This window comes from Zootermopsis nevadensis, unplaced genomic scaffold (assembly GCF_977971745.1).
Source record: "Zootermopsis nevadensis isolate Lab colony 2312 unplaced genomic scaffold, Znev_1.0 Znev_ptg000030l, whole genome shotgun sequence".
Lineage (NCBI taxonomy): Eukaryota > Metazoa > Arthropoda > Insecta > Blattodea > Termopsidae > Zootermopsis > Zootermopsis nevadensis.
The window spans coordinates 21301374-21314409 of NW_028259162.1; the positions used below are offsets into that span (position 1 = coordinate 21301374).

General features: G+C 44.0%; 1 protein-coding gene across 2 annotated transcripts in view; it reads right to left on the minus strand.

Annotated features, from left to right (window-relative positions):
- Fs (Follistatin) overlaps positions 1–10809 on the minus strand; it is a 122438-nt gene extending 111629 nt beyond the window's left edge. Inside the window, exon 1 of one of the 2 annotated variants that reach the window (XM_087358334.1) lies at positions 10667–10809. The gene's annotated coding sequence lies outside the window, so the exon portion shown is untranslated. Of the gene's footprint in view, positions 1–10662 lie in introns of both variants that reach the window. The other variant, XM_087358332.1, reaches the window with a different exon arrangement.
- Positions 10810–13036: the final 2227 nt, after the last annotated feature.

The window sequence follows — 13036 nt, forward strand, 5'->3', positions numbered from 1 at the left end:
ACCTGTCGTCACACAGAACACTAGAAATAAATAATAAAATCAAACAAGGTGAGTAAGCAGAGAGAGAGAGAGAGAGAATAAGGCTCCTTTTTCGTCTCAGATATTTCAGATTGAGCGCGAATCAATTTCAGACTCGGCATTGTAAATTATGGTGTGAGAAAAAGGGTTTCAAAACTATTTTATAAATGCAATGCGCATATAATATACTCCTCAGGCACCTCGTATGTCGTAAGATGCAAGTACGAGTTGGGAGCGGGTGAGCAACTATGGTAGGGCTGGCTTCCTACTGCCAGCTAACAGAAGGCAGCGTGGTCTACTTATTGTCCGAAATGAAAGCGGCGAGTGCAAGAGTCGATACATTAATTCAGACAAATAAAGGAACAGGGATAATGCAACGACTCAGGAATTGGCGATCGTATCCCGAGCTGTGAAACAATGGAAACGCGCAGGTGTTCAGATCAAGGGCAGCGACGGGACCGCATGTGGAACGACGTTTCTCGCTGCATTTCGGAGCAAATCGTGTAAACACAGCTGTCTCGTCACAACGAAATTGTTTCAAGAAATTAATACGAATTCTGCTCGGGGGGGGGGGGGGGTTGTGACAGGCATTACGAAATCAAGTTTAATATGCCTGAAATGTACCTCGTAAATCGTTCTCTCTTGTACGATGTCTCTGTGAGTCTTTTGCTGTCGCTGCTGGTAGAATCGCATCCACACAGAAATCAAAGTGGGTTGACTGTTAACGAACACGTACACACTGAACGAACAGTCCATATTGAATGATCTTGTTCGCGCAGTGTTTCCTCTGTGTGTACGTTGCTTGAGAAGCCTGAATTTCGATGAGTCAGAAATAATGGTGAGTCACGAAGGTTTTTAAGTGAATTCAGGATCGCTCATTCGGAATCCGAAATTCATGACGGCAGGCACCCCACAAATTTCAGGGTGTGCACAGAGTTACACGGAGTATTCTGAAAACGCTTTTTGGACAAACATTTGGCCATGAACATTAAAGTTACTCTTTGACGTACGAGGTCGACAGTTCCGAAAGACATGTTTCGGGAAGACAGATCGCAGCACTGTCCGCTCAGTGTGACCTATCAGAGGCACTGAGTGACGAGAATCTTGTCCTTCATCTGTCACATGTCAATTAATTATCAAGAAACATCCGCAACGGAATGACTGGACAGGCACAAAGGAACCGCCCTGTATCAGAGGTGATGTCAAATCAGTCTCTCGGGATGAAGGAAGTTTTAAGCTACTGTTCTGTCGGATTAAGACGTAAAAGATCAGATCGTACGCCAGGTATCGGCGAAGGTGTCCTTTGCTATCAGAGCATTCAAGGTGGCCGAGTAGCCGAAATGCATCGGCGCAGATGTTACGTGGAAGGTTACGTATCAGCGCACCAAACCCAACGGAAATGCATTCAATCGAGTGAGTGGCCTTCGGAACTGTTTCGCTGGTAGCCTACGTGACAGGTCGTCACTGTCCCATTCCATCGGTTTGTCTGGTCTGGCGGAGTTGCACACACGAACGCGAAATTCGAATAAATCCCGTACTTAATTACGCCCGTCGTTGAAATTTTAACACATGGACTACGTCCAACTTCAAGTAGATTTGTGTGACAGCGACGAGCGAGAAAGTGCATTAGTTTATTTACAAGAATTCAGCGGAAACAAAACCACTACGAACACTTCGATTGCTTTTATTAGCCTGGAACCTGTTGATCCCATCGAAAAAGTTCCTGGCCTTAATTGGACGTGAGAAGTATCAATCAGAACGAGATGTAAGTGATTTCTCCCTCATTTGTATTCGGACAGAGACGTCAATCAGCCCCGTTTCTCACCTTCATGTGGGCACCACAAAAGCGCGTTGTAGATGGAACTGGCTCCACGCTACGGCTGGCTTGATCCCGAGAAGGACCAGGCCGTCGTTCAGTGGCCAGCGACTTCTTGAGGTAACATCCGATCGTTTGCCTAATGAGCTAATCGGTAAATCGGTCGAGATTCGAAACGGAGACCTGTCGGATTTACAAGCAGGGTCACAGGAACTCGCAAGTGGATTTTAAACTTACGTAACACTTTTTTTCCTACTCGCCTCGCATCCATGCCAATGAATTTGGCCTTGTGGGACAGACACTGTCTGGAATCTCCCAATACCGCAGACGCAACAATGAATGTGCATTGTTATGAAGGCCTCGCACACCTTCCTGCAGGTACCGTCTAGCGCAACCTCGCAACCTCACCCTTCGCCTTGGATTTATTATCTACCGAGGCGGGCAAGCAGCAGATTAATCAATATCACAACAACTTTTTTGTGTCCATCATCAACTTCAAAACTTGAGACTGGCAAAACGAACATTACGAGGACGGCGAGGGGCGGGCAAAACAGCTGCACACAGCCACAGCTCGTAGAGGAATGCAATGATTCGCTGTAACCACAGACTTGCGGTGTAGTTATGAGACAATGTGAGAGCTCCTTCAATATTGAAGTTTCTCCACGGGAGACAGTGATGAATTACTGCTGGGAACTGGGTCGAGTCGTTGCTGTACGTTTTATCTGCGCTCACATGCACACACCTCGTACTTTTATGCATTCAGACTGCAGCATCCACTAAGCAAACGTAATTTGCGAGGGGCGGCTTAGCAACTGTTGAGATACCCACGCTCTGAGCAGACAGCTCCATCTTAACACTGACACGTCTTCCGATATTGATTCAGTTCAAGAGACGCCAGTCGCCCGTTCGTATCCCGCACAGTCGGCGCGCAGTTTTCTATACTCGCCACTTACATCCGTACAATTTTGCTAAGTTAGGCTTGAATGCAGACGAGAGATATTCCTGTTTTATTTCCGGTTTCCGAATACAGTCTTAACAATTCTGCATCCACCTTCAAGCCTGATGTTCCCTTGCAAAATACACAAATCTAAACCTCGCAGAATTAAAAATAATAAGTTTTATTCTTGTATTCTGTATTTATCACGTAAGAAAAACTTTTCGAAAGAAACTACAATGTTTTTTTAATTAGTAACCTTCTTCGTACCATGAAACATGCTTCGTAACGTTACAGCAATTGATTGATTGACTGATTTCCCGTTAAGAACGTTGCTTTAACTTGCGTAGATCCAGCCCTGTTTCATACTATCGAAGTTGATAACAAACGATGCACGACACAGGATTTAGAAACATGCGGTCGTACGAACTTCGGTCGTCAGGAAAATTTATGAAAGCCCCGGTCACGACAGCCAGTAGCCCGAACTGGGTTCGAAACGAATACGTGTCCACAGCGTTGGCAGCGAGATTGCTAATTTACCGAACGGTTTCCAAGGACCAAACCAGTTTCTGGGTGACGCGCACTTGTCACATTGTCTGTGGATCACACAAACCCGGCGTCTTTAAAAAATTTCCCTTTGAGTAATACTAACATGGCGGCTCACGGGCAGAACTAGTGTCATGAGGCAGGATTTGGACACGCATGCAGAAACATTTCGTCAATAGTAGTCCAACTTCAGTGGCCAGGTGGCGCAGTGCTATTCATACCGGATGATTCCCCACTGGGTGCGGCCCCCTTTGCCTTCGCTGGACTGGGGATCATGCCATACCTCGACATGCTGCAACAGCCGAAGATGACACTGTCGTCTTCCACCGCCACACAGGTCAATACAAGACCGAACGACGAATTCAACGATAACTGGGCTGGTCGCCGTGGTCCCATTGCTTGTTCCCCAAATAACCCGGACCTAATGCCGCCGTGTTTACCCGCGTGGGTGTCTGTGAAGAAGAGAGACCTCAAGACATTTATGACCTGGGGACTCGTGTCACTCCAGAAGACTCAAAAGACGCGAATTTGTGGAAAGACCTGGGAACTTCTGTCGTTTACACAACGGGAGTTACGGTAAGAACCAACGTCTCGCGTCTTTGCAGGCCAAATATTGAGTTATTACGGGCAAATGAGGTCCATTTCACAGCTTCCATGATCTTTTCATGTGTAAACGGTTTATCCTGCACATACTAATGAAGCAGTTCATACTTCACCAGGGATCTTGAAATAAAGTGCACTGAAATAATGAAACTACTCAGCGCTACTAGCCACTTGCTTTGTGGTACCGCAGTCATGGTATGTGGTAATTGCCAAAGGGCAAACTCGAACATCATATCCATAAAATAAATACAGGTTTTTTTTCCAGTCGCAAGTGATGTTAAACCCGGTACTGGAATTATAAGTCGAAGAGCTGTCTTGTTCTCACTGTGTATAAAAGCACCACGTAGCCTCGTGCGACTAATTTTCTTGTAACGTAATTCATGCTCAAGTTTGTTACTGACAAATTCGCGACTGCGTTGTATAAACGCGCCAATGAGGCTGGTGAACATTTAGCGTTGATCTCATTCGGCTGTCCATAACGTCGGCCCAACCTTCAGAACTGTCACGCGTGCACAAGATGATGTTGGTCTGAAATACACCGGACATAAGGCGGTTTGCTACACTTTGGACGCATTGTGACCTTTGAGTCTCGCCATACTGAAATCCTAACTAAAGTACTAACCTAACCGAACCTAAAGCAATGAAAATTACAGCCACGTAACAAATGTTGCCCCAAACCCAGAGTGATTTGTGTTAAATTAAACTCTAATATGAATCATCAACCTAAATTAACGAAAAACTGAAACACTAACCTAATCAAAAAACACACTTAACATATTTTTATTTTTTATTATTTAGTGTTCTGTCTGACGACAGGTCCATATGAACAGGATCCTTCGATCCTTTTCTCGGACTGGGACCTGTTCATATACGTTCTTGGCAGATGATCCAGAAGTGGTTTGCCATTGCCTTCTTCTGTGTGTGAATGGAGTAATTGTTGGGATGCCACGGAGGAAAACTCCGTGTTGCCTAGACCACGGCCTTGCCCAACACAAGTTATAAATTCGGGCACCGCCGGGAATCGAACCCGAGACCCCAGGCTTACAAGGCTAGTGTTCTGACCGCTAGACCACCGTGACTGATTTAATTTTCCTTCGCCTTCAAAGTGTATGCACAAGTGCGAAACATTATCATCTGAACACATAAATCGTATAAGGAAATGTTACTTTTCGTAGAGTTGCACCTTACTGAACCATCCACGTGGGATAGAAATGCACCGCACCGTGGAAAGTTTCCATTTTATCCTCAGTCACCTTGTCAGGTTCTTAAACAGCACAGCTTTGTCGATGTCGTTGTCATTTTGTCAACGACTTTATAATTTTCCCTACAATTTCACGCTCTCGAGTTACGAATCAATTTCACCTTCTCGATTTTCCATTTAATATCAGACTAAATGCCGCCACGGTGGTCTAGCGGTTAAAACGCTGGCCTTGTAATCGTGGGGTCTCGGGTTCGATTCCCGGCGGTGCCCGAATTTATAACTTGTGTTGGGCAAGGCCGTGGTCTAGGCAACACGGAGTTTTCCTCCGTGGCATCCCAACAATTACTCCATTCACACACAGAAGAAGGCAATGGCAAACCACTTCTGGATCATCTGCCAAGAACGTATATGAACAGGTCCCAGTCCGAGAAAAGGATGGAAGGATCCTGTTCATATGGACCTGTCGTCAGACAGAACAAAAAATAAATAAAAATAAATCAGACTAAATGGCAGGTGTCTTCTTACTCCTGATGCGTTTAATCACAGTTCCTGATTCTCGCAGTGCCGGGCCCAATTTATTTTTGAACCAAAATTGTTCCCAGGCGCAAAATAACAGACAGTCTGACGCGCGCCTGTAACGCAACAAACAAACTAACAAACAAACACGCCGGTGTAACGCAAATCACCTCACAGGTGAGATGCAGAGACATGCATTCGCCGGGTATGAACTTATACAGGGTGTTTCACAAACGGATACATCGATCTGTTGCTTTATTATGGGAGTTGACGAACGCAAGAGGGAATGAAAAAGAAGTGAAACGAGTAGCTACAGATCTGACGGAAAACATTGATCTTTCATCACCGCAAAACACACTGATATTACGCACGACCCATATGTAGAGCCATTGAATTAGACATTTGATCGTAACTGTGCTACTTGTAATTCGTATTTGTTCACTACACGTATAATTCGCAGAAGGGGCGTGCTACGAAGTGACGTTCTTACGCCTTGAAGAATTACTTCGCTAAAGACTCAACAGATTCGCTGGCAGCTATCAGCAAACTGACCCATACAACCCCGGACTATACGTTTCTGTTTACAGCGCAGGCGATACCCGTGGGCCAGCACAGAGTTAACAGATAATCAGGCTAAGTGTGTGGTGACTACAACAGCGCATACAGGGTGTTGTCCTATCCCGCCACACGTACATGTTTTGGTGGAAATCGAGTGATAAATTGCACGTTAATGTTTTACAGATTCGTCAAGAACCATCGAGATTAAATGTGGCATCGATTGTGAGTTCATGAAACGGACTGAATGCAGTGTTCTTTGGGTTGATGGGATGGTGATGAATCAACTGATGTAGTTCATCAACCTATTTCCTTTGCATCTGTGAAGTACCTAAGCAGGTCTCGCGATTAAGCTGAAGAGAACTTAGCCTAACAACTCTACATCAGATACTATTTTCAGTATAAATGACTCGCGCTTTTATGAAAGAGGTCTTAATTCGATACACTGGCAGAGATGACGGACGATCGATAATTTGGAGTATTGGCCTCCTACCATGTGGGAGGTTTCTTTGTATTTTTATAAGTGTTCATTACCGCCACGGTTAGCGGTCAGAACACTGGGGTCTCGGGTTCGATTCCCGGCGGTGCCCGAATTTATAACTTGTGTTGGGCAAGGCCGTGGTCTAGGCAACACGGAGTTTTCCTCCGTGGCATCCCAACAATTACTCCATTCACACACAGAAGAAGGCAATGGCAAACCACTTCTGGATCATCTGCCAAGAACGTATATGAACAGGTCCCAGTCCGAGAAGAGAAAAGGATGGAAGGATCCTGTTCATATGGACCTGTCGTCAGACAGAACACTAAATAATAATAAGTGTTCATTTATGAGCAATGAGTGACAATCCCACCGCCTCTGCAAAATTTCTACTAAATCCTGATTTGACTACTAGAGCCATCTAGTAGTGAATCAGGAGAGACTTGGGTGAGAAATGGCCACTGAATTTTGCTTACGAAACATCTCGTATCATGCTCGTAAGGTTCTTTTACATGCCGTAAATCTTCGACATGAGACCGTCGACCTCGGCCGGGTTTGAACCCGCGAACATTCAGTCCAGTGGCGAGCACGCTAACCAATAGTCCCACCGAGAGCGTCGACGTTTCCCAAATACGCGGGGGCGAATTTGATTCAGCATTCTCAACATTTTGCTGTAAATCAAAAACAAACTTACTTGGAACACAAGTTTTTGTTCGAAGGATACTCAAAAATACTTCGTTGCCAAATGTTAAGTCTGAGAACCACCTATTTATTTCGCGTTGTGTTAAAAACGATTGTGGTGATTAAACCGTCTTCATTTTCCAGCAGAAGGCGGCGACTGAGGAACCCTGACCTATCTGAACACGCTGGCTCAGTGAGCGCCCGGGGGAGCGCGAAGGCTACGGAAAATCCCAGTCATGACAGCCGGAGGGTGCAGAGAAGAGAAGACGTGCGACCTGACCTTCCTGAACGTGCAACGACTGAGCTGCGCCTAGCAAGTGCAATCCGAAGCTAGGAAACTGCACATCACTATGATAAATTGAGGGCGTAAGAACCAAGGAACCAAAAAAAAAAAAACCCGCTGTGTTGGCATTCCGTCTGCTGCAATTTATAAACGTCTGAACAGACCGTCAGATAATACATTCTTTACGTTCATATCTTTACAGCACAGAACCAACAACTTTTAAAGTCAGAAAATTATATGTAAATATCTCTATGATATATACAATTAACATAACTTTACAGCACCTTATTTGGATAAGAGCCGAGTAGACTTCATAAAATAAGACGTAACTCTCTCTTGAAACAATTCCGAATTAAACAATTTTCAGTGCGGTAAGCCCTTACGTTCAACTAAAAACCACCTCCGGTATACGAGGTGCGATCGGAAAGTTTCAAGACTGTGTCAATAGAGGGCGAACCGGATGTAGTACGAGCTTCTGCCGCTAGGAGGTGCGGCCTACATTCATAGTGAATCAGTGTGCCAGCCGGCATCATCGAATTAGCATTTGTTTCTTAGTTACGGGCGTTTTGGTAGTGCATTACACCGACCCTCCTGCGATTTCGGAATGGCGTGTGCATCAAATTTTGCCAAAGACTCGCCAAAACGGCTACGGAAACGTATGAAATGCTAAAGCAAGCATTTGGGGAGTCCGCAATGGGTCGTGCACAAACTTTTGTGTGGCATTCACGTTTTAAAAATGGCCGAACCTCTGTCGATGATGACGAGCGTTCTGGACGACCATCTTCGAGCACAACGCCCGAAAATGTTACGAAGATCGACGTCGTACCATCAACGACTTGTGCGACATTGTTGGGATAGGCTATGGGACTTGTCAGCTGATTCTAAAGGAACAACTCCACATGCGACGCATCCTGTCTGAGGACCAGAAGCAGAATCGACTTCTCGTTTGTCAGGAGCTCAAAGATCTTGCAAGAACCGACCCCAACTTCCTTTCTAAGCTCCGTGTGACTTCTTCCTCTTCTCAAAGATGAAAATTCAGCTAAAGGGAAGGAGATTTGAGACGATAGAAGAGATTCAGGCAGAATCGCAGATGGTGCTTGACAGGCTGACAAAGAAAGATTTCCTGGGATGCTTCCAGGCTTGGCAGCGGCGCTGGGATCGTTGTGTTCACTCCCCGGGGAACTATTTCGAGGGTGATGGATGAATTTAATACCTGAGATAAGTGTACGGGTTTTTATACGCGCAGTCTGGAAACCTTTCGATCGCACCTCGTATGGTATAAATTTTCTGACAGAACATGTAAGACAAAATAAAACCATCCTTTAGAGACAAAAGCGTCCTGTATTACGCGAGACAAGAAAGTATTACAAATGAAACTACTTCACTCGACTTCATGAAAGCACAATTTCATTAAATTCAACAGGGCTACGTGTTCAGACGTGCAAACTTATAAAATAAATTCCAAGGCGAATTTAAATACATTTACAAACATCACTCTCCAGGACATTCTAATCGATCAAAATCGTAACCAACTAATACATGAAAAATAAGGTAGTATATTTGCGTCATATTGTGAATTAGGTTAATATTTTAATATTTTCCGTCAAATCACAAATTTTAATAAGATAATAAAATATAAAATATTTAAAATATCATTTCACGTTCCGCATCGAAAGATCGTTCCAATTTGTGAATCGATCATTCGATGCGGAACGTGAAATGATATTTTAAATATTTTATATTTTATTATCTTATTAAAAATTGTGATTTGACGGAAAATATTAAAATATTAATATGAAAAATAAATTGACACTTTCCCTTCACGTTTCTCCTCAAGCCCGTAGGAGTTCTAATCGCATGAAAATGTTGCCACAATCGATGCATCAATCAACCCAATACACACTCACATCACATCTATCAAGGAATATGACTCTATGGGGCGGAGACCTCGTTCAGACGCTACTGGTACGCTCAGCTGTTCTCCTCTCTTCCGGCTTTCTAGCCAGAATTCTGTAAGCATTTCTCATCTTCCCCCATGCGCGCTACATGCCCCGCCTATCTCATTATCCCACACTTGATCACCCTAAAATTATCTAAGGGAACAAATTAAGTAACTCCTCATTGTGTAATTTTCTCTAGCCTCCTGTCGCCTCCATCCTCCGGTCCCAATAGTCTCCTCAGAACCTGTTCTTAGACGCTCTCAATGTATGATGACATCTTGTCTTATAGGATGTTGCTTAAAGTAGTACCGACGTTTCAGAGGTGCACCTCTGAAACGTCGGTAAAATTCTACCAAGTACACGGCGTAACAACCCAGAGAACAAGAAGTCATACTCGCCGGAAGACGTGAGAACCTGAAACCTCGTCTTATCACCAGAAGTACAGCATAGCGTAATCTCAGTTTCTGACAGCTCCGTTAAACAAACGTCAAAAGAATAATAATTTTGCGACATGAAAATAAGAATTTTAAGAAACATCATGACAATTTTGTCAATACGTTTAATGTTTTGGCTACTGGTACTGATAATAGGCGATATTGTAAATTATTTTGCATTCACTTGTTAAAATTCGCATAACGTGAAATAAACCTAGTTAGCTTATGAAACGTCCGTAAAAAATCCCAATAACAACGTCAGGGTTTGAAGTACTCGGAACAGAGTGAACGCACGCATCGCTGAACGCCGTAGACATTTCCCACGCCTAAAATAACATCGTCTTCTGTTTCCTGATGCCAACGCAATCTATTATCTTTTTTGACAAACAGAACATGTGTCCGGGATGGGTAGCGTAACTTCTGGATCTTCTGTATCGTATGAACCCGAGTTATACAATATGGAATTTGCAACACATTCAAAATTATAAGCAATAATGAAATCGAAAGCACTGTGAGCCATTAGGTGTGTGTACAGATTCCATACACAACTCGGACTTGTCATTTATCCTAAGTTGGCTGCACCTGTCTTCCACACCGTAACAAAAAGAAACAAACAAGAAACACTGATCAAAGCATTTAGTATTAATTATGACTTACGTACAAAGTCTTCACCGAAGATGTGCTTCAATTAACTAATCACATATCCTAGGCTGCCAATGTTGATAAACTGCGACTGTAAAAACGTAAGAGGAACACGAGACAACACAATTCCGCACACAAAACTCGTAAACCGCACTTTCTCGAGCCGCCATCTTTCACTGCAGTTCGGTACCAACATGATCAACATAAAGACGCGGAATTTAAAGCCAACTGATGAGTACAAGAACAAATGACCGTGTTGTGACCCTGCGCGCGGAACAAAGACCACAAAACAATTTGCATGGGGTTGTTTAAAAGGTATTAGCTAATCGTATGAAAGAATAATGCAACAGTGACACAATTACTGAATCTGAGGCATTAAGAATATTAAATAAAACTGTAAATGTAAAAGCATATATAGCTCGCTCTGGATGATGAAATTAAGTTTGTAATTTCATTATCACAATTTTAAACATTTTGTTCTCAGTTCTTCTTAAAGCTCAATTACGGAAGCCGCTGATGATCGGAAATATTAAAGAAAATATAACAGAAATGTGTACCATTAATACAGAGGGCATTGTTTGCACACATTTAACATAGTTTCAAAATAATGTGGTACTCATTCAGTGCAATCAATGGAATAATTAAGATTTGATAATGGATCCTTACCTACTTATCTACTGTCATCCAAAACTGCCCAGCGATTGTTGAGTTATAAGAAATGTGGGATGAGGAAAGACACAATCGAATTTCTTCACGAAGTCCACTGACTCATTCCACCGAAGATGGTGTGTTGACAGCGTTGCATTTACGTATCTGATTTCATAAATCAACAGTAAAATGCAATTCAGCTTATGGGCTAGCATGACGGAATCGTGCGCAGACGGCCATGTTACCTTTGTTGCTTGTCATTCTAATTACCTTCCAGACCAGGGGTTCTCAACCTCTTTTGCTGGCGTACCACTAATTCTAATTTAACACATTGAAGATGACAGTCTTCTGGGCTGTAGCGCCGTGTAGGCTGGTAGAGATTTACCACCGTTTCACAGGTCCTTGCAACCTCTATCATCAGGACGATAATCGGTTGCAGATATTGGACATTGACAGTCAAGGTAGAGCCTTCGCCTGAACAGTCAGAAAACGGAGGTGGGTCACCGGACACATGGTAGATGGGTGGGCGTGAGGACGAGGAACATGAAGAGGACTGCACTGACTCCGGCAGCTATAAAGACGAACACACAAACGCACTGACCTTCGCCCGGATTATAATAAATACTTGGACGAATACGAGACTTCATGAAACACGTCTGAAGACTGATTTGTCAACGACAAGGGACTTTGCCACCTGCCACACCATTTTGTTTGCAACATCACAAGCGACATTCGACGGATACGCTCAAAAAAGACACTTTGATAGCAGGGCATACAGTTTTTCTTCTACCTAGTGGCTTATACATCAGATGTAGAGGAAATGCACAGACAAGTTAACCGCCTCCAGAGGACCCTATAGAAGACTTCGGTGGAACAGCCGGTGAAGTGCTACGAGCCAACTGTTTCAGCGTTTGTCTTAGCTGAACAAGTTCAGTTCCTCGAGGAGCCCTAAGCCTATTCGTTGACGAATATAACAAGATTCAAGATACTCTTCAACTACAGAAACAGCTTCTGAACTACTCATCGGTGGAGACTATTATTTACGCAAATGAGACAGTAATTAACAGCCTCCCTTCTAAACTACACACAACTACCACTTGGTTGACGAAGTCGGCAACATTAAAACTGCCCATGAGCTCCAGCATCCATCCACAGATGGTCCTCGACAGCCATCTGTACCTCAAAGCGTTCGGATTCATCTCGAATATCTAAATCATATAACGTGTATTTCAGCTCAAGGTTTGTTCTACCGTGTCATCGATATTCGAGGCACTTAGACTTTCGACGCCCACTGTCATACCTCGGAGAATACGCCTACAATGGTTATTGTTCTGTAATGACGAATGGGATATACTGCCATGCGATTTACAATCAAGATACCAACAACGTCAATCCGCTCCAGAGGACCAACAGATCACTAACGGAACCCACGGAGAGACAAGGGTCGTCCTTCCAGGACGGAAGATCGGCCAATGTTGGAATTACACGGTGAAGTTTCACTGGCTTACACCGAACCTTAACGCCAACAACGGAGATCCCTCGTCTAATGCCGGTTATTCTGAAATCATATGGGCGGAACACCCGTGGCACCATAACCGTGGCAGGAGACAGTCCTTAGCCCCAATCTTCCAGGACATCCGACGGTCGCAGGTTATGGTGCCACGGGGCACGATGTTCGTTCCAAGGTCAGGCAGGATTCATGGCCATCCACATCCGTCAACACTGCAATCTGACCATAACG